Source organism: Rousettus aegyptiacus, unplaced genomic scaffold, assembly GCF_014176215.1.
Source record: "Rousettus aegyptiacus isolate mRouAeg1 unplaced genomic scaffold, mRouAeg1.p scaffold_m13_p_4, whole genome shotgun sequence".
NCBI lineage: Eukaryota > Metazoa > Chordata > Mammalia > Chiroptera > Pteropodidae > Rousettus > Rousettus aegyptiacus.
The window spans coordinates 53,223,484-53,248,133 of NW_023416307.1; the positions used below are offsets into that span (position 1 = coordinate 53,223,484).

The following is a 24,650-nucleotide window of genomic DNA, read 5'->3' on the forward strand; positions in this document are numbered from 1 at the left end:
CTTGTTTAGTATAAGTATGCAATATTTCAGATATACTTGTACTAAAGAATTATTTGTCACTTATCTGCAATTTAAATTTCACTGAGTCTCCTGAATTTTATCTGGCAGCCCTGTGACAGCTCTGGACACTTTTCTTTCTAGCCTGGAGTCAGTGATTATTTCCTATTAATAGCAAAGATCTTTACAAAGGGTTTTCTCAGGTGTGATTTCACTCCATCCTTGCGGCTGTGGGAAGGCAGAGCAGGCATCGTTGTCATCGTCGTCGTCATCATCATCATCATCATCATCATCATCATCATCATCTGCATTTCACTTGGGAACTGAGGCTAGCAGTCTGTCAGAACCTCCCAGCTGAGATCAGAGTAGCCTTGGCTACACAGTGGAAACGTGTGGAGGCTTTTTAAATCACTCGCATGTGTTTGGGTGATGTGTATGATATCTGCATCAAAAAATAAAATTGATGACTGCATAGGTAGAGGGATGTTGGATAGATACGTGTTAAAGCAAACGGCAAAACGTTGATGATAGTATCTAGGTGGTGGGTATACAGGTGTTCACTGTACAATCTTTTAACAGCTTTGTATGTTTGAAAACATTCCTAAAAGGTTGGGAGGGAAAAACATGGCTGCATAGGTCCCACTCCAGACCAATTAAATCAGAATCTCTGCAGGTGAGGCTCAGGCAGCAGTATCTTTTCAGCTTCTTTTTAGGGTACGGGTACCCTACATCAGTGGTTCCACAACTGAGAATGCATCAGAGTAAAGAAGGCTGGTTAAAACAGATTACTGGGCCTCATGCCCAGACTTTCTTATCCAGTAGGCCCTGGGTGGGGCCTGAGGATTAGCTTGTCTGACAAGTTTCCAGGAGATGCAGATGCTTCTGGTCCAGGGACCATACTTTGAGAAGCACTGCCCAGATATATACAGCCAAACTCAGGGTGGATTGCTGCTAAGAGAAGTATAAACCATATGCTACATCTGTCAGCAGAGGAAGCCGTGAGCTGTGTGAGGGTCAGAATAGGTTTTGCAGAAGAGCAGGCATTTGTTTGAGTCTTGAAAGATGGGGAGGTTTCAATAGAGGAAAGGTCATTGTGCCTAGAGGGAGTAGTAGCAACAAAGCTAGGAGGTGGGCAAGTACATTATTTGGGATGAGATGAGGAGGTGAGGATGGAGAGGGAACGGCCAGAGAGGAGCCAGGAAGATAGTTTGTGCCAGACGGAAAGAGCGTTTGCATTTTATCATGTAGGCAGTGGGAGCTGGTGGAGGTTTATTAGCAGCAGAATAATGTAACCAGATTATTGCCATTGCCATAGACTGTTGTTTGGGCAGTTCAGTGAGGACAGATTGAGTGTCTGGAGTGAGTGCCATGGAGGGTCCGCATAATCACAACACTAATAACGATGACAAAATAATGGCTGACATTCATCCTGTGCTTTCTAGGTGCAGGCCAGTGCTACTGCAAACATTATCTTTTTTCATCTTCGTGGCTGCCCTGCATGGTCTCACAGATGAGGAAACTGACTCAGAAAAGTCAGGGGATGCCGAGGCTGGGATTTGAATCCAGGGCCATGCATTCGTGTGAGTGCTCACACAAAGACAGGGAGGGTGGTGGGCAGGGAGAGGAGGCCGGCAGGTCTCTGCCGTGGTCCTCGCCTCCACAGGCAATCATCAGTGTTCCCTGGCTCGGGGTCTCATCGTCCTTCCCTGCCAAGGCTCAGGCCTGAGCCAGGAGAGGCACAGCTGGACAGAGGAGCCTCCATCACTTTCCTTCCCCACCAGCTGGCAGCGACTGCTTTCCTGGTAGGCAGGGGCGCAGCTATGCCTCCCCTCTGCCCCCCCCCCACCGCCCCCACCACGTCCAGCCTCCACTCTCTGTCCCTCCCTGTCCAGCGCTCCCCACAGCTGTCTGCACACCACACCTGCAGGCACTTGACTAAAGCTTTTAGGAGAAAAATAACATCGCTTCCCAATCCCTTCTCTGTCTCCGCTTTCCTTGAGCCTGAGCGGAGGACACTTCTAGGCACCTCCCCAGAATTCTTGCATTTCAGATGCTCCTCTAACAGGCCCCTATCATGGCCACTCTCTACCAGGCGGCTCCATTATGGAAAAAGAAATTGGGGGTGGGGGGCAGACCTACAGGGTGAGTAATAGATAAAGTCCTTATAGAAAAGTGCCTGCAAATAGTAAGCCTGTTAGCTGTTATTTTTTTATTAAAACTGGGATTCATGAATGTGGAGCTTAAGGAGCTTTGGCACCAATGACCAGGTTTAAAGAGAGACATTCATTAAGCACTGGAAGGGCTTTGTCAGATCTTGACCATCTTTCTGTCTGTAAGAAGAGCTGCTTTTATACCGGGTCAGAAAGAGCTCACTGTGCTCTCTTAAAGACCCCCTCCTCTCCTCCCATCCCCTGGCCCAGAGCTGAAACTCTCTACCCTGCCCCCACCAAACCCCAAAGCTTGCTCGCCTCCTAACCACTGTCCCCCTGAGAGGTCTTCCAGCATGCCTTGCCCTCCTCCCACCCCAAAACTAGAAGGACCAGTTACCTGCTTGTAGGTGCCAATGGCTGAGGCAGCAGGGAGGATACGTTATTGTACCTTGTAAGAATGAGTCTGGCTCTCAGGCATCTGAGCGTGTGTACATGTGCACAGGTGAGTGTGCCCCCATGTGCACATTTAATGTTGAGGGGTGTGTTTGGGCGGTGGTGATGGTGCAGTCCCAGGCCTGGCCTTCGCTCAGACTGGTGTTTCACCTGTCTGTGCAGGAGAGACGGGGCTTATCCTGGCAAGGGAGGGGGATGGGAGCAGTTCCCGGGAAAAGCTGGAACTGGACGGTGGGGCTGCATGTGTCCTGCTCTCTGTTCCAGCCTCCCCTCCCCATCAGCCAACCACCTGTGGGCCTTCTGTCCCCCTGGGCTGCAGTGTGTAGCATCTGTGGGGAGCAGATGGGGAATGGTGTACCTGGGCTCTTGCTCATGGCTTCCCTCCACCAACCATTTGCTGCCAGATGGGTCTGGGTGCTGATGGGGCATACTTGGGGGATGGAAGCCAGGTCCCAGCTTGCCCACGGCCTTGCCCCATGAGTTGGGACAGTCATGTTTTAGAAGCTCCAGAGTCTGCGCTGGCAGGACCCAGATCTCCAGGAACTGAGTCTGGTGCAGAAAACTCTCAGCCCTCCAGGAAGAAGCCCTGAAGGGCTTGAGAAACCCAGAATCATCCCCCCTCCCCGACACTGTCCGCCCTCCCTGGGAATCTGCAGCCTGCCCAGTTTGCAGCAGCATACAACTCCAGCACAGACTCCGGCTCTCATCCCTTCACTGTATTATTTATTACACAAACACCATCATAACAGCAATAACATAAACCGAAAGAAAAAATCTCCCTCCACCTCACAACCTTAACCGATGAACGGTTCTATTTTCTTTGTTCCCTTCTACTCCTGTCCCTTCCTTCCTCCTTGGCCACTCTCCACTCTTTTTATTTCTTCCTCTCTACAGGAGGGAAGGGGACAGACTCCAGCACCTTCCACAGCCTGTCAAGCTCTGCCCCCTCTCCTTGGGTTGGGGAGGAGACTCACCTGCAGCACAGGGGTTTGGAGTGCCGTCCTCTGCTGGCTGCCTCTCAGAAGCTGAGTTGAACTAGTTCATGCACCCCGGGCTTGAGAGCTCATCTGCTGGCTACATTTAGGGATCTGCGGACCCAGGCCTGCCTGGCACCCCTGATGAGAAAGCTGGGGGTGGGGAGGGAAATGAGGACAGTAACGTAGCAGGCTGAAGTCAGGGGGGCCAGGGGCCCAGACTGGGAGGAGTACCCATTGTTTTTCTTTCCTGGAGCCATCTCAATACTGCTCATTCCTCAAAGAGGGTGTTAAGAATGATTTTTCTGGGGACCTCGGGGTTCAGTCATTTCTAGCTCTCAGATTTCTGAAACAAGGTATGTAGCCACTCTGAATGACTCGTCATTTATCAGTAGGCCTCTCTCGGTTTCAGGCTTCCAGCCCCAAGTTTCTGGGAGCCATATCCAATGGGGACATCAGGACTTGACTTGGGGAGAAAGAGACTATTCAGGAGCTGCAGGTGGGGAGGTGGGTGGTGAGAGGGGAGGACAGATCTGGGTCGAAGTCCCACTCCGAGTGTTTGGATCCACAGCTACTCTCAGGGCCTTCAACTTCTCCTCTGCTAAGTGGAATGCAGACCTTACAGAGGATTTGACTGGGTTCTGGATGTGAAGAACAGCAGAGCCCATCAAAGGGAAGGGGATATGTGTGATCCTTGACACTAACTGAATTTCTGTTGAGTCATTTCAACTGGACCCAGCCCAGCATCTTAACTACTCTCACCGGCTCCTGGGACCTCTCTCCCTGGTATTGGCCTATTTGCCCAAGAGCGTCAGCGGGATCGACTGGAGCTAGTATATTAAACACAGTGCTGAATAAAGTCAAACCAGAGCTCAGGTAACGCGAACCAGTGTGTAATCCAGGGACGACTGGGGGTGGCTGGTCCAGGCTGAGTTTTGCACACACACTCAGCTGGTTGAAGGGAGAGACCAAGAGTGTGCTGGATGGCAGGGAAGAGGGCTGGCATGCTTCCTCCGTGGCAGCAGAACCCCGTTGTTACCGTGCGGTTTGGAGCTGAGTCGATTGGGCGTATCATATGTTAAGTCAATGCACTGACTCCACAACATTGGTGCACGACTCCAAAGTGTCTGTTACTGCTGGTTTCCTGGAAATACTGGAGAACCAGCATTTTAGAAACGTCCCGCCACCTGTCCTACTCCCTGTCACCATGGACAGTGGAGTAAGTGCGGTAGGAGGAAGGCGAGTTAGACAAGGGAAGAATTTTCTGGAGAGATAAGGGACCCTTTTCCAATCCATCCAGCCAGGGTGGGCATTCCAGCAGGCGTTTGTGAGCGCTTAGTCTACTCACTGGGGTCACCACTTTCACAAGCATTTCATCTTCATGACAAATCTGTGAAGTAATTGTTATTACTGCTGCTGCCGTTGTTGTTGTCATCATCCCTCTTTTAAAGAGAAAGAAGGCAGCGGGGCCCAATGATTAACAGCACAGTGCCTGGCGCTGCTCCCACGAGGACCGTCTGTTGACTAGCTCACGGGGAGAGCCAGGGCTTTCCACTCCAAGTTCACACTCTTCTCGCCGTGCCCCACCCGCCTTCCCGAAGGCCTTGGGGAGGGCTTCCTGTGCCGAGACATGCCACCCCGCCTGTGCAGCAGCGTGTGAACACCTTCCCCGTTGGGCTCTCAGCATGGGAGACTCACATTCTTTCATCAAAAAGACATAGTGGCTGGGCATTCAGAGGTGAATATGTTCTTGTCAGCTCTCAGCAGACCTGTTAATATCTTTGCTTAGCCCATGCTGGATTTGGAAAACATTTCTGATCAATTATTTTGAGCAGGATTATTACCTGTCCACATCTTCATTCTAAGGCTGGCCACTAATGAATGTCTATACTTTCAACCATGAGTGGGCACATTATCCAAAGTCCTCTTGGCTAAGAGCAAAGATTCTCTACCCCTTGTTCCACCATTCAGTCATTCTCTCATTCAACAAATAATTCAGTGTCTACTACACGTCAGGTGTTGTGTTAGGAACTAGGGATATGGTCCGAGCAAAACAGACATGGTTCCCGCCCTAGGAATTTACAAAAATTAACCAGATCATTCCCTCATCCTGCTGATGTATTCCAAAGGACTAAGGTGCTTTGTTTGGAGGTAGGCTCCTCAGGCATGACATTCCTAGGGCCCTATGCTGCCCCAGAGTTGGCCCATTCTTTCTTCTGGGAATTATAGATTACTGGGAAGTGTCCAAGGACCAGGTTGTGGTTGACCCTCCCTGTGGAGACAAAGGATACCTATAACTCTCCAGGTTTCCTGGCTCTTGATTCAGCTTTTCTTGTGAGAGTTGCCCCGATGGGTACTTAAAAGTACCCTAAAGAGGAGGCCACTCTGCTCAACCCCCCCCCCCCGCCCCCCGCCCCCCGCCAAAAGGGATGTATTCTGGAGAGGGGACTTATTTCTCCGTGGAGTTTGATGGCTTGGGAAAAGGGGCACTGGAGTTAGGCTGATGTGCATTCCAGTTGCAGAACTGTCACTTACTAGCTGTGTGACTTAAACAAGTCAGGTACACCTCTTTGCCTTAGATCCCTATCAGTAAAGTGGGGACAATAATAACTGCCTTGCAGGGATGCTGCAGTGATTAAATCAGCTGTTCCTGAAAGCGTCTGATGCATAGTTGACATGTAATAAAGGCATGCCCACACTTCCTTCAGTGTACATCTAACTTTCTACTGCTTAAGGACATGATTACCTCTTGAACTGACACTGGAAAAAGACTAGCAAATATTAAAAGATAAGAAAGTATCAGGTTCCTCAATTATATAGCCACTAGGCTAGAACAGTGGTTCCCCGAAGTATGGTCCTGGACTCAGCATTACCTGGGAACTTGTTAGAAATGCAAATTATTGGGCTCCACCTGGGAACAACTGCATCAGAAAATCTAGGAATGAGGCCCAACCATCTATTTTAACAGGCCCTGCAGGAGATGCTGACGTACGCTTAAGTGTGAAAACCACTGGGCTAGAGATTGCAAACTGGTTGTCAGTGGGCCAAATTCTTTCACAGATGTGTTTTGTTTGGCTTCCGTCATCAGCTGGAGCTGAGTAGCAGCTGCCCCGGAGGAGTGACTATGCCCTTCTGAAGGAGTGATAGTCTTCACTTTGCCACTCTCTCTGTGTTTCACCAGCTGGCCTCACTTGGCTGCCCAGCCCATGCTAGCATCTGCTTTTGCAGCCAGGGCTGTGGGTCAGGGGACTGTGTGGGTCTGACTTCTAGAGAGGGGACAGCTCAGTCAGTGTGAGATGCTCATCCACCTGGCCCAGCAGGAAAGAGGAACAGGGCAGACGGTTTTCTAATTCCTGAAACCAGCAGTCAGGTCCTGCTGGTTTCTCTTCAGGATTTGGTTTGAAGTGTTGTGAATTTCCAGCACATCACACACACCCACATTCGACTCTCTGTCCAAAAATACCTTCCACAGCCAAATAGAGATGATTTTTACATTCCCGCTACCTTGGATTATCTGCCTCGCTGCTCCCTCCCACCCCCGCTGCTGGCCCAGCTGATGAGCAGTGACTGGAAAGGGATGGCTAACGTGAAGGAGCAGGAGGGAGCCGTGGCTCTAGCTTTTGCAGAAGTGAGCAGCTCGGCAGGGCACAGAGGGCTCACTTACCCTAGAAATATAAGTGTAGGTGGGCTGCAGGAAGACCAGGAGGATTCAGGGCTGGGATGTCTAGGGGGTGGTGGGGAGAGTAGAGCAGGATGGAAGAGGAGCTGGAGCTCTCATTGCAAAGGCTGGAACAGAGAATCATGACTGAAGGCTGTGACAGCTGCAGCATTCCCAGCCAGGAGAGATGAAGAAATGGGTTAGAAACCCAGCACGAAATGGGGTATAGGAAGGAAGCTCTGGACAGTGGGAGAGGAGCCGAGCTGGATTCAACTTTGGGTATTGGAGTGAGGAGACCCAAGAAGACACTCTGCTCCGCACCCTCACAGCAGGAGAGAGCACCAAGCACCCACTTCCTTTCTGAGGGAACTCATCTCTAGCAGCCTCATATGGAGGTGAGAAGCAGGCTGGCTAAGAGCCTGGGCTTTGGCACCGAATGGACTTGAGGTCAGATCCTGCCTCGGCCACTTCCTGTGTGACTCTGGGCAAGCGACCTGACCTCTCATTTTTCTCTCCTATCAAAAGGCAATAAAGCCCATTTTATAGGCATATGGTGAGGATAAAAATGAAACAACATTTGGAAAACAATTAACACACTGTCTGTCATACGATAAAAAACACAGTAAAGCTTAGATATAATTATTAGAGAGCAGAAACCATGCATTTTCATTGGAAGACCTGGCATCTGGGATTTGGCAAGTTGGGATCATTGGTGAGGAAAATGGAATCAGAGGTGAGCATTAATAGATGAGCAGGAGACCTTGGAATTCTCAGAAGAGAGGCTCCCCTAGGGGAGAGACAGGGTCTTCTCTAGTACTCGAGGCCCATGGCATTTATTAGAGCCCTTGATAAATGTTGGTTCGTGGAGCAGAAAAGATTCAGGAGTGTCCCAACAGTGAGCGCTGCCAGACGTTGATGAGGTCACTGAGAGGCGTGGTCGACATGAAGTGACCCCCTCTCCAAATCCGGCTGTCTTGCCTGAAGCCCAGCAGAATGGACAGGAGACCTCAGATGACTAACCTCAGGCAGATCCGAATTTACCCGATTTTCTCATTACTTTTTATAAAGAAATATTTCCAGTCGTGTTGGTATGTGGAGTGGGATGGGGTACGCAACAATGCCAACAGCCGCCCCCCCTTCCAATCTAAGAGATGCAGAACCTGGGGGCCAGAACCCTCGAGCTTCTTTAATCCCCACCCCATCCCACTGCTCCTATTTCACCCCCAGGATCACCATCCCTGCTGACTCAGGTTCATGGCTTCTGGGGACACCAGTCCTGAAAACAGGGCCTGTCGTGGGGGATTAGCATCCATGCATTTCCAACTCTATCCAGCTGCATAAACACTTTAGAGGAGACTAAAGCAGACCATAATTATTACAATTATAATGAAAGAGGAGAGCATGGATGCAGAAGTATAATCCAAATTAAACTGCAAAGGGGAGTTACACTGTCTCCCAAGGCCCTTTTTCCACTAATGCAGTGTGAGCCTATGAGCCAAAACGTTCCTGGGGCCCCATCCTGATAGTCTCGGGACATGGAGACCAATTGATTTTTGGATTCACAGCTTTCCAGGAAAATGTTGTGGGGCCTCGGAGAGGATTTATACATTTCCATGGAGAGGGAGGAGGGTGTTGAGGAGGCCGGGAGAGGATGGGGTACACACACGGCTCTGGTCAAGGCTCCAGCCCTGGAGGGGGTTGAGGGCTGGGCCTGCCCCACACTTTGTCCTGCATACAGGGGGAGGGGCCAGAGCCCTGTGCCAACCAGGAGGTGTGCAGTTTGGTCCTGACACCAGCTCCTTGTCAGCCTTCCTCTGCAAGCACCTCCTAAGGGCTGGTCCTGGGATAGGTCCCTACAAGCAGAGCCTGAGCTGGGGTTCGTGTTCAGGTGGTTGGTTGAGAGTGGCCACACGAAGCCCCTGAGAGGGCACAAAGGAAGCAGGACGGAGTGGAGGACAGAGCCAGATGAAGATGTGCTTTCTGGGGACGCCTGCCTAATTCCACGGCAAGCTCTGGAGCAAAGATTGCGCCACGGAAGTTGTTACACAGAGACACGGAGGCCTGGGCTTTAATGCTCCTGCATCTGCCTGCGATTGCCCATGGCCCTGGAGTTGCGGGCGGAGGGAGTTGTGATCTCCCAGGCATATCTGGTGAGGAGACTGCCTTAGGCTAAGGGCCAGCCTCTCGAGAAAGTTGCTGGGAGATGAGAGATGGATGCGCCAGCCCAGGAATGCCGGGGTCTGGGCAAGGCACCAAAAGCACCTGCCACAGAGCTGTTCTTCCCCCACACTGTCCTCTCCTCTTTCTCTCCTATGAATTGTCACATTAATTAAACTCAAGAAGTTCCTCACATACTTCTGAAGATGGTATAGAGATCATTCGTGAGGTGTTTGGGAAGGAGGGCTATGGTTCTTCTCCATCCCAAGAGCTGCAAAGTTACATTCAAGAGTGAATAATTGCTGGGGTAATTCTTCTAAGGCTAATCACGTTTAAAGGCTGATTTTAACAAACATTCTTACAATGTACTGTCATGCTGATTTGGTTCTCACAAATCAGCATGGGCACTATGAAAAAGGTTTTATTATTATTCCCATTATACAAACTGTTGCTTGGAGTAGTTAAATCTTTTATTGAAGGTGACTGAGCTAGTCAAAGTAGTCCATGTCTAATAGTAAAATGTTAGGCAAAACTACAAACATCTGGGGACTATTCTTTTTAGGGGAGCTCTTTTCTGAGTAACTTATATCATCAGCCTGTTAGCAGCCCTCCAAAGCATCAACCTCATATGAAAGCATTTATCATCTATCTTCAGTGTTCATGACACTGGTGGTTTTGGGGGGCTTAAAAAGGATTGTGGCATCTGCCTCAGGGGTTTTAAGTCTAACTAGGGAGCCAGATGTATAGCAAACAGGGAGATTTTTTAAAAAATTATTTATTTAGCTTAGTTTCACATATACAGTACATTGGTTAGACATCTATAGAGTTCATAAAATGACGCTCCCAATTGCTCCCTCCCTCCCCTGGCCTTCCACCTGTCCATCATATTAATGCTAACTGCACTCAAACAGGGAGACTTGATCACATTCCCTTCTTGCCAGCTGCTTGTCTCTGGGACACCTGTGCCAAGCAGTGGTATATCCGTCCGTTCATGTATTCATTCACAAACACATGTCAGCTGAGCTCTCACCACATGGCAGGCTCTGTGCTTGGCATGGGGGAGGCAGTGGTGACAGGGTCCCCTTGGAGCTCACCGTTTAATGCACTCATGCCCACGCCACTGCCCGTTTTCCGGTCCCTAGTCCCACGTCCTGGGCAGTCCAGGCTGGCAGATGTTCTGAGCAGCCGTGTCTGCTCTTGACTTCACTCAACTCTAATTAAACAAGGGGTCAGAAAAGAGAAGAGGACTTAGAGGAGAAAGTATATCACTAAGGGATTCTTGTGGCTGCAAATAACAGAAAACACCACCTACGATAGCTTGAAACAGGGATTTATTTAATCACCCACAAAAGGTTTGGAGGTGGCATCAGCTGGCTCATCATCATCAGGATATTCTGTTATTCTCCTGACCTCTCATGCCTCTGGTCTCATAGTGTCAAAATGACTGCTGTAGTTCAGACATCACATTCCTCTGCTAGGCAGGACGGTGACGGGAGGGAAATGGTTGGTGCCAGCTGAGTCTATTCTCTCATAAGGAAGGTGGCACTTTCCCAGAGTCTGTAGCTGACTTCTGCTTTTTTTCTTATTGGCTAGAACTATTCACATGGCCACCCCTAACTGCTGAGAGGTTGGGAAATCTTGTCACCTGGTGTAAGGAACATTGCCACTCTGTGCAACATGGGCGTTTTATCCAGGATGTTGGAGGAATGAACATCGGGGAGGCAACCGGCGGTGTTGCCCCAGGGGGAGCAGTGGACTTCCTTGTTCGATCCTAGGCACTGAGCTTCTGTCCCCATTTCCTGCCCAGGAAACTTAAGGACCAGACTGAGTCTCTTACGGAACATAAACCTACTTCTTCCTAACTCGTCCTGTTCTCTTCAGCACATGAGGACCCCTCAGTCCCTCTGCCCTGCTGTTCTGCCTCCAGCACCTTCAGCCAGGACCTTCAGCCTCTCATCCCATTTCCCACGTCTGCCCTCCAGCTTTCTGCCCCGTTTTGCCCACCGCAGAGCCCCTCTGGGAAAGGGAAATGGGAGGGAGGATGGAAGAGGAGAGAGGGTGTTAATTAAACAGCAGATGTTTAACTCTGTTAATTAATAGCTCTGTCACCCTGAGTGGCATCAGCCTTCTCTTCTCTGTCTCCTTCACCGTCACCGTTCTCTCCCCCTCTGGAGGGCCTGAATCTAAAGCCGAGGAGTCCAACATTGGTTCAGTGGGGACTGAGACCAGCAGAGAGAAGACAGAGAAAGCGGCCCTGAGGAGGTGGTTCCTTGTCCAGGAGGGAACGTGACTATATTCACACATCAGCATTGGGAACAGAGAGAAGGAATAGTGGGAGAGAGGCTGTAGCCTCTGATGTCACCAAAGAGACGTGTTTGGTGATTTCAAAAAATGCAATTAATTGCCAGCATTTAAAAATAGAGTGTTACATAAATCGATGTATAGACTTTCCTTAACATCGGACAGATCTGGGCCCACGTCCTGAGACGACGACGGTCCGCTGGGGAAGAGGAGAGGAATGGTGTGGCTCTCGTGTCCAAATGGCGCGCATGTCCTCCTCTCCTCCCCTGCCCCTCCCTGTGCTTTTAGCTCATGCCACCCGCCAGCCCTGAGGACATCTGGGTCGGACCCACAGTAGAGGTCCAAGTGCCAGGAATGGACGATGGGTTAGAAGTGGGAGATGAAGGAGAGGGGAGTCTGGGAATGCTGAGAAGTGAGTTAGGATGCATGGGGCATTAAAGTCCCATTGACAGAAATGGGGAGACGTGGGGGAAACGCGTTAAGGGAGAAGATGACAAATTTGTTTGGGGCAGCCTTCAGTAGAGACGTCTGGGTGACAGCGAGATGGAGATGGCCATGAGGTCTGGAGTCCAGAAGAAAGGGGCTAGAGATCCGGGGAGCTAATGGAGCCAGGGCGAAAGCGGAACCCCTGGAGACGAGGGAGTGGGGGGATGCTGGGACCACCCTGAGAGCAGTCAGAGTGAGAAGAGGGATTGAGGGCTAGAATCTTGGAGAAACACATATTTGGGAGAAAGACCCAAAAATGAAAGTTAAGGCCAACTCAGAAATTGGAAGCCACGTGGACAAGGTAATGTCGGAGAAATAGGTATAGTGTCCAAAATTTTTATGGCATCCTCCTCTATATTATCTGCTTTGAAGCCCAAGTGGTGTTTCCAACAGTCTGTGGCCAGGGGAGGGAGGGTGGATGGGGCCGAAGCCCTGGTTCCCTCCGGTGCCCTGTGTTCACGGGCTTCCCGAAGAGACGTGAAATGGAACATTTACATATGGCACTTTTACTTGTTTCAGGCCATTGGGACTTTTTTCTCTAATAACTTTAGAATGACAGGCTTTGTCCTGAATTTAAAATTTCAGTATCATTCCAGAAATAGCCCGCTAGGTAAGCCCTGAGTGCTTCATCGGAGGGGCACAGCTTCTGTTACCAACACAGACACAGAACTCCTTGCCACCCTGAAAAATCTCTCTTCTCTTGGGAAAGGCACAAGGAACAGAGCCTTGGGGTCAGAGAGCCCTGGGGCCAGCCCCTGACCTGCTGTTCTCCTTCCCCTCACCTCACTACAGTTTGCTTTGTGCCTGTGTGAAATGAGGAAGGGTCACCGGGAGGATTGAATTGATGGCTTTCCCTGAGCCCTGGCGCTGAGAACGTGGCTGTCACCCCCACTGGTGCTTCCTTCCAGCTCCCTCTGACACCACCAGCACAGAAGGCGGCAGATGTTACTGGTCTCACTTCATTTCAATAGATTTACAAGCATTCCTTTATGTGTTGCTGAAAAATTGGGTGTAAATCCTATTTTAAGAACACAGTAGAACTCATTACTTGAAGAATGCTTTGGAAAATCCTCTTGGGAAGTGAATAATAATCACCCTTTGGTAAAACTTTTGTGCTAATGTTTATGACTTCCTTTGTCTGGATGCAGTTTACCTGTAAGGTCTTTCCCGCCATCTTCCCTTTGCATTTGGTGACTGTCTTCTTTCCCACTGCACACACTGCTCCCCTCCCCTGTGCATGTCACCTCCCCGTCGATGGTCCTTTCTCCCCGACCCCTTGGGTTCACACATCATGCTCCCTGACTATCCCCCCAGCAGTAGCCTCTTCTTCCTCCCTGAGACTGTGTGACTGTGACCTGCCAGCTACTGCTCTTCCGTCTTCAGAAATTCAGGCCCAGAAGAGCCTCAATGCCAGAAACGTTTGCCACATTTCTGGACGACTGAGTGGGAGTGTGTATAGCAGGTGCGGCAGGTAGAATAATGGCCCACTAAAGACATCCATGTCCTTATCTCTGGAACCCGTAGCTATGTTACCTTATGCAGCAAAAAGGACTTTGCAGATGTGATTTGGTTAAGAACCCTGACATGGGGAGACCATCCTGGATTATTTGGGTGGTTCAGTGTAATCACATGGGTCCTTAAAAGCAGAGAACGCTTTCCAGCTGTGACAGAAGGGCATTTAACTATAGAAGAATGGTTATAGAGAGGCAGCGTTGCTGGCCCCAGAGATGGAATGTGGGTGACCCCGAGAAGCTGGAAAAGGCAAGGAAATGGATTCTCCCCTAAAGCCTCCGGAAAGGAATGCGGCCCCGCCAACACCTCGATTTTAGCCCACTGAGGCCTGTGTTGGATTTCTAACCTACAGAACTGTAAGAGAATAAATGTGTTGCTCGAAGCCTCTAGGTCTTTGGAAATTGGTTATAGCAGTGACGGGAAATGAGTACAATGGTGGGCTTGCTTCACTCACTGGTCAGGGGTAAGCGCGCCCTTGGGGACAGTGAAGGACTGGCAGGGGGCGCCGCTCTGCAGGAAGAGCGGGGTGGGGCAGACCCCATCCTCTGGGGCGTCAGCAGCACATCCTTCTCAGTCCAGTGGATTTTAGGAGCTTTTTAAAAAAAATTGTAGTAACATACACATAACATGAAATTTACCATCTTAACCATTTTTAAGTGTCTAGCTCAGTAGTATTGAGTATATTGTTTTACAACCATCGCCGCCATCCATCTCTGGAACTCTCCTGACACACTGAAACTCTGTACCCATTAAATAACAACTCCCCGTTCTCCCCTCCCCCAGCCCCTGGCAACCGCCATTTTACTCTCTGTCTATGTGAATTCGACTGTTTTAGGTACCTCATGTAAATGGAATTATGCAATATTTGTCCTTTTGTGTCTGGCTTTATTTATTCAGCATACCGTCTTCAAGGTTCATCCATGTTGTAACAGGAGTCAGACTTTCATTCTTTTTTAAGACCAAATAATGTTCCATTGTATGTCTACCACATTTTTGCTTATCCATTCATCCGTGGATGGACACTTGAGTTGCTTCCCCCTTTGGCCATTGCGTATAATGCTGCTGGGAACATGGGTGTACGAATATCTTTCCGAGTCCCTGCTTTCAGTTCTTTTGGATATAAACTCAGAAGTGAAATTTCTGGATTATACGGAAATGCTATTTTTAGCTTCTTGGGGAACAACCACACTGTTTCACATAGCGGCTGCAGCACTCCACATTGCCACCAACCCATTTTAACCATTTGCAGGTGTACGGGTTGGTGGCGTTAAGGACATTCACACTGCTGTGCAGCCATGAGCACTGTCCCTCTCTTTAGAGGCTCTTTGAATGACAGAACTAGCTCTCCTGGTGTTGAGGAACCGTGCTCAGGAGCGTGAAGAGAAATGGGGGCTCCCGCAAAGTTTAGGTTGAGCGAGTGAATCTGTCTTTGAAACCCTAAGAAAGGCCTTTCCTTTAGCTGGATTTGCAGTCTGTTTTTGAGCTGTGGGGATGTTTTCAAATGCAGTTTTTATTTTATATAACAACAGCATATCTGATGGCAAAATGTTTCCACGGAGAGAGCTCGCCCATGTGGAGGAGAAAATGGATGCTGCTCTGATGACTAGATAAGCGTGATTTGTGTTTGGCAACGTCCTGAGCATTTAATTCCAGCAATTAGAGTAGGCAAGTCTCCTTTGTTTTCTTTTTTCATTGCAAAAACAATAAAATATTACATACTGTAACACAGAAACCAGGAAAAAAAAAATCCCTGCTCATCATCATACCGCAAACTTTGTGGGACCGCGACCCTTTACGATTCTCACCTGGGCAAGGCTCACCTGGGCAAGGCGTGAACCAGATGTGCGATTTACCTTATCTCGTCACAGCTGCCTACAGCTGTGAGGTAGGGTGCTGGTTCCAACCCATGGCTTCTTCCTCTAACGTTCTCTCCTCACGTGTTTGGTCATCTTCCTCTGAACACGTGTCGTCTCCTACAAAATTACCATCACCAGGTTCACACTTGCTCATTTTCCCAAGTGATGTGAACCTTCCCTTCTAATTCTTGTTTTCAGTTCTGGCCTTGTGTTGACATACTCTGTGCATAGGAGCAAGTCCAGACTCCACAATCGTAAATATAGAATGGTTGTGGACTATGCTTTAGAGGTTTCAGCATCTGCAAACAATTGCTGGAGCAGCCCGCTAGCCCTGGCGAGAAGCCCACCAGGCTTGACTTCGCTCACAGGACTGTGTCAGATGATGCCATTTCCTGTGTGGTGCATTGAGATTGTGCAAGTGGTAGGTTCTGGAGCCCCACTGCCTGGGTTTGGATCTGGCTTCTACTCATTTGACTTTATGTAAGTGACTTAACTGGTTTGTACCTCAGTTTTCCCATCCATGAAATGCAGATGATGATAGTACCTACCGCAGAGGATTATTGTGACTATTAAATGACATAATATAAAGAGCATAGAACATTGCCTGATAAATAACGACATAGTCTTTGTTGTCGTTGTTATTTAGTCTTGGTTCTGCCACTAGCTCCCTGCCCAATCTAGAGCTAGATACTCTTTCCCAAGCCTCAGTTTCCTCATCTGTAAAACACAAAGTTGAACCAAATGATCTTTAAGAGCTCATCTTGTGAAACTTTCTGTGATCACATTTTTCCTTTTAATTGCAGTTGGGGGACGTGGGTGGGACTGCAGGAAGGACTGCCAAACACTGATGTGAACAAATCATGACTTGGAGTTTGCTGGAAACAGAGAGAGAAGAGGAGAACCCAAGCTGATCTGGCCCAGCCTAGCTGGTGAGCAGAACGCAAAGGCAGGGAATGAACTTGCCTCTGGGAAAGATTGTGGGGTGCAGGAGGCATCCACACCCTCGCCCCCAGGTTCCAGGGCTGAAAAGTGCCGGGCAGTCTTCCTGAGCCCCTGCGCCCTCCCCCACCTGGTCCCAGCTTTCCCCTTGGGTCCCAGTCTCCCAGATGGTCTAAATGGGAAGAAAAGAGGAAAATCCGTATCCAATCTGCTCTATTCAGAGCAATGGGAAGGAATCTGCATCTCAATTTTATCTTTGTGCTGAGCTTGGCTAAGCTTTGCCCCCCAAGTAGTGAGTGATGGATGGGTGGGAAGATGGCATTCGTGGCTCTGGGTGGGGGTGGGGGAGTGAGGGGGTGCCCTCCTGCCTTCCCCTCCTCACCAAACCCAGGACAGAATACATTCTTTCCTGCTCTTGGTTTTCCCCCTATTTCCTCTTCTTTTTTTTCTTTCTCTCTTTCTCCCCCTTTCCCAGGCAGGGAGCCAAGTGGAGACTTTGAATGGAGGCAAGGAGGGAGGGGGCCCAGGAAGGAGGACCACTGAGTCCCTTTTCCCTGGGTCCTCAGGGGCTCAAGAGCAGAGTTTGAGGTGGGGACAAAAGGAAGTGGCTCATTCTCTCCACCCACCCTTGCCCCTGGCTGTGGGGCCGGGGCGGGGAAGGCTCCCAGGCCGCTGTCTGTGTGGGCTCCAGCCTCTGGACTCTTCCCTGTCCATCAGCAGCCGCTGGAATTTCTTTCTTCAGAGCAGCTCAGGACCTGGAAAAACTGGCTCCCATAGCTCAAACTCACAGGAGGCTGATTTGCAGCAGGAAATCAGTTTAATAATTTATAGCTAGAAAGCGCTCTCCCTGGTCGGAACGCCAACTCAGGAAACCAAATTAAACTACTAAGGCTGCTTGAAGAGTGCATGGAGCCAGGGCTATGGCTGTAGTGGCCCAGAGCATGGGCTTCTGCGGCAGACGGTCTTGGGTTCAGATCCTGTCTCTTTTCTTAAAGAGTCCTGGGACCCTGGGTGTGTTTCTCGGCCCTGATAACCTTCGTTTTTTTCCTATCAATTGAGAATGGTGATCCCAAAGGCATCTCTCAGCTTTCTTGCCAAATTGCCATGAGGTCTTGCAGGGAAAGAGCTTAGCTCAGGGCCTGGCACATTCTTAATACACAGCAGCTGTGTTTATTCAAGTCTTCATCTTTTAGGGTAGTAGGTGGTCTTTTCCTTTCTGATTACACCCTTTTTTGTCAATCAGAAGAAAAGAGGCCCCTGGTTGCTCTAGAGGGGACCCCCTTGAAGCAGTAATTTGAGGAATCTGTATTGCTGCCTTGGTTCAGCTCTCCAACCTGCAGTTGAGCCGGTGTGTCCTCCATGGGGTGCAGGTGGTGCTGTGGGTGTGAGGCTGGGTTCTCTTGGAGGAAGAGGCACCCAATTCCAGTTCTCAGAGTTGCCCTGCGGACAGGTGGCCTGCTCTCACCCATCCCTCCCACTGCACGCTTCCACCTAACTTCCCCGAGCACGGATCCGATCGCATCCTTCCACTGCCGCAAACCATCAACGGGTCCTTTTTTTTTCAGCAGAAGGAAACCTCCTGATGCTTTAGGTTTGCAGTTAAGTCTCCCATGATGTGGCCTCAGTCGTCCTTCCCTGACTCATCTTTCTCTCTTTCTCCCTCGCTGGGTTCTGTGAGGATGGGCCAGAGTTGGGTCTTTGCCAGTGCCATTTGCCATTCCCTCAGTCTGGAGTGTTCTGGCCTTGATGGTGGCTGGGGAAGTCCCCTCTCCTTTCCTTCAGGCCCTAGTTGTGTTTTATCTTCTACGGGCATAGTAGAAGTCAGTGCCCCTGACATTCCTCTCACCTCCCTTCCCCAGGGTCTCTAGCACCTCTCTGCAGACCCCCTCGCAATCTGCTTCCTCATCTACCCATGCTTCCATCTTCTTTGTAGGACTGGAACTGGCAGGAGGGCTGGGACCCCCTTATTCATCCTCATGCTGAGTAGAGGATAAAGGATTTGGTGGTCCTCAGTGTGGCAGTTCAGCCACTCCCCACCGTAGGAAGGCCTGGGCAGTGGGCTCACTAGCAAGCAAGGGAGGGCACAATTATGCAGGGGGAGCCTGTTGGGAGGCCAGTGTGGGCTCTGGGGGATTCAGAGTATGCTGTCTTTCTCCCCCCACTACCGCCCCTGTCCCCCTCATTTTTACCCCAGAGAGAAGAGCAAAGGTCCGTCTATAGCTGTGGGCCTTCCAGCAGCTCTGGCCTTGGCCCCCTGCCCTTCTCTCTCACTCAGCAATTTCATCCCCTCCTACGGTTTCAACTAATCCTTCTCCCACTATCTGTGCTGGGAAAGTGAGCCCTGGAGAAGTCCCATAGAAGGCAAGGCTTCCTCAAGGGGGTGCCTGCGTGGGTGTGCATTCTCTTGCACATACGTGCACATGCATTCACACGCCTCCAGGCACCAATAGACTGACCCCGTATGGAGGACTGTAGGGAATTGGGGCAGCAGCGGGAGAGAAGGCAATAGAAGCTCTGGCTGATGATTTCGGAAAATGTCTTCCTTATCACTGGAGGTTTCCCGAAATAGCAGGAGTCAGCTGGTACTGTGCCTCCCTTCCCCCCACTCCTAGAGCAAGCACCCTGCCACAGTGCCCGTCGCAAGCAGCCCTGAGATGGGGCAAAACCCAGGCTTTCTGTACCCCCTTACCCGTCCAGATCCCAGGCTCCAGTTGGTCACTGGCTCTGCCCTGTGATACGTTGTCTCTTGGAGAAATATCTCCCCAATTAACTGTAAGCTCCTTGAGGGCAGGGGCCATTCTTTTGTCACGTGGGCATCTCCCCTCCCTCACTTCACTAATCTGTACAGGACCCAGCACATAGTAGGTATTCAGTAAATGCTCAGTGAAGTTTTGTATAAATGAATGAACAATGAACCTGGGTCAGACACTTGGGTAACTAGTCGAATATTTTATGTATATGAATATATGTATACAAATGGATTTCGTGAAGGGCCTAGTCTGTACCAAACATTCCACGCCTAGGTCTGGCAGCCTCCCAAGCCCAGCATTTTCCATGGTCCTCCACAACCCTCAGGAAGCTCTCGCTGCCTCTGCTAGTCACTGCCAGTGGAGACATTCTAGGATTATTTTAACATCAGATCAGACAAACATATTAGAAACAAAAATTTCTGTTTGTCGTAGGCGTATTTGTTGTAAGTATAACAAACCAAATTGTATACGACAGGAATGGTACTTGGCTAATGATAACTGAGACTTGAAAAACAAGAGCTTAAATAAATCAGGAGTGAATTATTCAATAATAATAACAACAATACATAGCCAGCCCTTATGCAGCGCCTACTTTGTGGCAGGTGCTGTACCAAGCCTGTTAGGCAAAGTAACTCATCTAATCTTTGCAATAGCTCTGTGAGGTAGGTGTTATTATTCTCCTCATTTTACAGGCAAGGAAACAGGCACAGAATTGAGATGATCGAACACGGGAAAGAAGTCTGGAGGTAGGCAGACCAGGGCAGGTTCTGTCCTCAACATCCCAGGTTCCACCTGTCTTTCGGCACCACAATCCTTATTGCTCGGCTAACGGTCACTTAAGTCCATGGAGGTTAATGTAGCACCATCCATCCTATGTATAAGCCAGGAGGGAAAAGAAAAACCCTTTTAGAGTGCTTCTCCACAAGCTCCATTGATGACTTCCTCTCACTGGCCACCCCTGTCCGCAAGGCTAGAAATGCTTTGAGCAAGGCACATTGTCCTCTAACCCACACTGATGCAGAAGCACCTTCAGGAAGGAGGAAGGTAGAAATGGACATGAGGAGGCAATCCTACGTAGGCTGCTCCTTGTCTGACACAACTCTGACTGGCTTAAGCAATTGTATTACAAGGATCCGGGAGGAGGAGGAGGCTCATGGTAGTAGGATATAGTCAGACATCAAGAAAAGGCTGGACCTGGGAACGGGAAGGCTGTCAGCATTCGAGAGAGTTTCTGTTCTCTCTAGTTGCTGGTCTCTGTCTTCAGATCATCTCTGTTCCTCTCCTCAGCCGAAGAGATAGGTAGAAGATGGCCACCCCACTGGGCCCACACTGCAAATTCCAAGTCCTCTGCAAAGACTGACTTGACCCAGTGGGGAGGGGGAAGAGATGTTGCAGACCCAAATTGCCACAGGAGAACATCTGATTGCTCTGTTTTGACCACATGACTATCTTTGGTGCAAGCAGCTATGATGCAGTGGGGATCAGATGCATATATGAAGCTGCTGGAGGCCTACCCCTTTAACCCATGGTTGGAGAGGAGAGAATTTTCAAAGATTGGGAATTCTTGAAAGCTGGGAATCCGCTCTACCACCCCCTGCCAATTATCCGGAATTCTGCTTCAAAAGTCAGACCCTGTAACAATCTTGGCGATGCAGGAATTGGCTACGCTGCTTTTTGCAGAGTGGCAGTCCTTGTTCTGCTGGCGTTTGCAGAGCTGCAAGCCCTGGTTCGTTGAGCCCCGTCCCGACCATCAGACCCCACACTCCAGCCTCATTCCTTGCTGCCCTTCTCCTTCTGTCCTTCCTTTGCACCCCTCTTAGGGCCTCCTGGCTTCCTTGCCAAGGGCAAAGGAGGTCCTTGCAGGTAATAGCACAGCAGGCCTGTGTGTGAGCTCCTGTGGGATTTCTGCAGTCAGCCCTTGGCCCACTCTTGCACTCCTAAGGTTTGGAACGTTCATCTGAATAAAGAGGTTTACCTGTCTCCTCCCTGATTAGTGTTCAGCCTGTCTGTCTCTTGGCGACTGGTCTGTGTGCAGAGTACTCATCCATCTGCTGCTTTGGCTCTCTCCTCCTCTTTTTCTCCTCCCTCACCTGAGTAGAGGAGATCGTATTCTGGGTCCTACCCTCAGTCCTCTCCCGCCCTCATTTATGTGCTATGTTCCCTTCCCTTCTCCTCAAACAGCGGACACGGGTTTGTGCTGGAGCCCAGGTGGAAGAAGTGGTATTAATCTAGCAATTATTGACTCAAGAGGGACTTGGCAAACAATTTATATAAAAACCATAAGTGAGTGGAATTTCTGCTTTGGAAATTAGGTACTTTAAGGCCAGGGACCTGGGGGAGGGGAAGAGGCCTAATATGTGCTCCTAATTTAGGTTCCAAAGCTCAGGATCTGGCCACACAGACCCAGAGTGGGGAGGCAAGAAGGTCTTGGGGAATTGAGGGAAGGGAGAGGGTTGGGAATAATGAAGGGAGAGCATTTGTCCTACACCTTAGATGTCCTGAGTTGCTGGTAGAGGAAAAGGCCAGCTCATGTCTAAAAGATGATATTTGCGTATGCGTTGAATATCACCAATTAGGTGTTATATCAGCCAGGGTCCCCCCAGGAAACAGATGGCACATTCGAATTGGGAAATGGGAGGGCAGTTTAATAAAGGAGCTATTTACAAAGCTGTGGGAAGGGATTCGGGAACCATATGGGTCTGCTCACTGTGGGCTCACTGAGGCTGGTGAGGAGGGGGCAGCACTCCTAGACCTAAAGGGGGAAAGGAGGGAGGGCAGGGGAGAGGGGATGGCTGCTGGAACCTGGAGGCAGAGGAGCCTGTGGGACTGGAGCTCACTCTGCTGCCTCCGCTCTCCTCCCTTCTCCTGTCTTCTACCAGTGCCCTGCCCCTCCCCCCCTACCACACACACTCTTGGGCAAACAGAGGGTAGAAGTCCCTGGATGCAGCCTAGGCACAGAGCAGGATCAGGGGAGAGAGTGGAGGGGCAAATAGAAAGCGTCCAGCACAGAAGGAAATCCCCCAGTCCACCACTCCACCCCTCTGCCCACAGCCCCGCGTCCCCTGCCCAGGGCACCAATGTAGCTCTCATTAATGGATGCTCACTGTCTGCCACACACTACTCCAGGCCTTTAAAGATAGTAACTCCTTTAATACTTATATCTGCTGAAGGAGTTAATTTTGCTATTGTCAGTCACTCCCAATCTAGGGAAACTAAGGCAGACAGAAGTTAAGTATTTTTCCCAGAGTCAGCAGGTAAGGAGAAGAGCTGGGATTTGAACCCAGGTTGACTGGCTCCAGATTGTTGGCCCTGCCCTTTGATTCCCCACTCTCCTGAGTCCAGGGATCAGTGTCAGAGAAAGGAGATGGTGGGCAACAGGGACAGGAAGGCAGTGCCAAGCCCCAGGCAGCAGGAAGGACCCAGTTTACCACTGAGAAATGACAACACGTGAGCAACAGTGTGAAACACCTCTCCAGGGAGTGTGTTTGGGCCGAACTTCCCTCGCAGAGGGTCTCTGCTGAGAGGGATGGCCAGGCTTTTGGGTGAAGGGATCAAAGAAGTGTTCTAGGGACTACTGGCCCATGGGGTGCGGGATGGGGCAGGGTAAGGACGAGAGGGCTCTGCTGTGTACATACACTGTGTGGTCACTGCAGCAATGCAGTGATATTTTTTGTTATCCCATTCACACATATGTGAGGAAACGAGCAGGAAGTAAGTCATCCTACTGTAACTTTCCAGAACTGAGGTAAGGTAGTGGCAGTAGGGAGGGAAGGGTTTAGGAGCAAAGGGTCTTAGAGAGGTGCTCTAGGGGCCTCTAGTCCTCAGGAGGACTGGCAGAATCACCCTTGGGATCACTTGCTTGCTGGCGCCAGGTGTCTGCCTCCAGTAGAAGTGATTCTGACTTGCTCACTCCCCTGGAATCCCTGAGCAGTTCATCCTTTCGTTTCACAGATGAGGAAAGTGATAACAAGGAGGTCGGTCAGCGGTGGGTCAGGGACCTGTGAGGGAAGTAGGGTCAGCAGGGCTTGGTGACACAGTGGATGGGTCGCAGGAGAGAGGTGGGAGCTGATTCAGAGGGGACGAGTCAGGCCTCCGGGTAACGTTTGGTTTGTTCCAAAGTAGAAGTTTTAAGGAACCAAAACTAGTTTTAAAAAAGATTTTAAAAATTTTTATGGTCTAGGTAATATTAAACATATTCAATGTTCAAAGATGAAAATAATATAAAAAGGTATATATTGAGAAGCCTAACTCATCATTTTGTGAAATACGGCAAACTTTTAATTTATCAGTTTGGCTTATTTTTTCCAGTGTATTTTAATTCTAAGATGGGCAAATATAAGTATATATTCTTATTTCTACCTTTTTTTTTTCTACACAAAAAATTAACATATTATTACATTGCTTTGCACCTTGCTTCTCTCATTTAAAATTTCTGAAGATTTCTTCACATCAAAAATCTAGAGAAAAATCTTCATTCTTTTCTAGAGCTGCATAGTATTCCATTACAAATATATATCATAGCTTGTTTAAGCAGTTTTCCATTGATAGATATTCAGTTGTTTCATGTCTTCTGTTATTTCAAAGAATGCCACAGGAACAGTCTCGTGCATGAGTCACCTTGCACACGTGCAGGTGCCTCTGAAGTCTATTTTTGCTTCTCAATTATCTGAGATGAAGGAGCAGGTTTTACTTTTCAATTTACAGTCTGTCGCAGGTGGATACTTATGCAAAATTTAACAAACATGAATCGCTAGAGAAGTGAATCGAAAGAAAAAACTATGCAAAATACAAGCCCAAATATTTTGTTATTAGATTCAATAGACATAAAAATTACTCTCAAATTATTATAATTTGTTTTTAAACATTTACTCTCAAATTTCTACATTTATCTTGCCATAGAGTCATTACAGTTTGTGGATCAACACTGATGCGTGGACCGTACTTTGAGTGGCACTGGTCTAGACTCTCAGAAATTAGGTCAAAGGATAAATGCCTCTTGTTTTGTCAAACATTGTCAGATCCCCCTCCATGAGTTGTACCATTTTGTGTACCCACCAGCAGTATATGAGAGTACCCCTCTTTACCACAGCCTCACCAAGGGTGTGTTATCTAACTCGGAATTTTGCTGAACTGATAGGTGATCTGAGGTATCTCAGTCTAAGTTTTAAATTGCATTGCTCCTATTATAAGTGAGAATAAGTGCTGTTCATGTTTTAAAGCCTATTTACATTTATATCCCTTGCCCATTTTTCTACTGGATTCTTGATTTTTTTCTTCTTGATTCCCAGGAGTTCCTTACATATTAGGAATGTTAACCCCTGGTCTGTAATATGATTTGCAAATTTTTTTTTCCAGTTTGTCATTTGCCTTTTGATTTTGCTTGATGTTGTTGTTTTTTTTTTTGGGGGGGCGGGGGG

General features: G+C 49.2%; 1 protein-coding gene across 8 annotated transcripts in view; it reads left to right on the forward strand.

The window, feature by feature from the left end:
* SEMA5B (semaphorin 5B) overlaps nucleotides 1-24,650 on the forward strand; it is a 116,267-nt gene that overhangs the window by 49,158 nt on the left and 42,459 nt on the right. For 2 of the 8 annotated variants that reach the window (XM_036218986.1, XM_016159374.2), the window contains exon 2: nucleotides 16,348-16,473. The exons of the other annotated variants lie outside the window; for them this stretch is intronic. The gene's annotated coding sequence lies outside the window, so the exon portion shown is untranslated. The remainder of the gene's footprint in view (nucleotides 1-16,347; nucleotides 16,474-24,650) is intronic. 8 annotated transcript variants of the gene reach the window in all.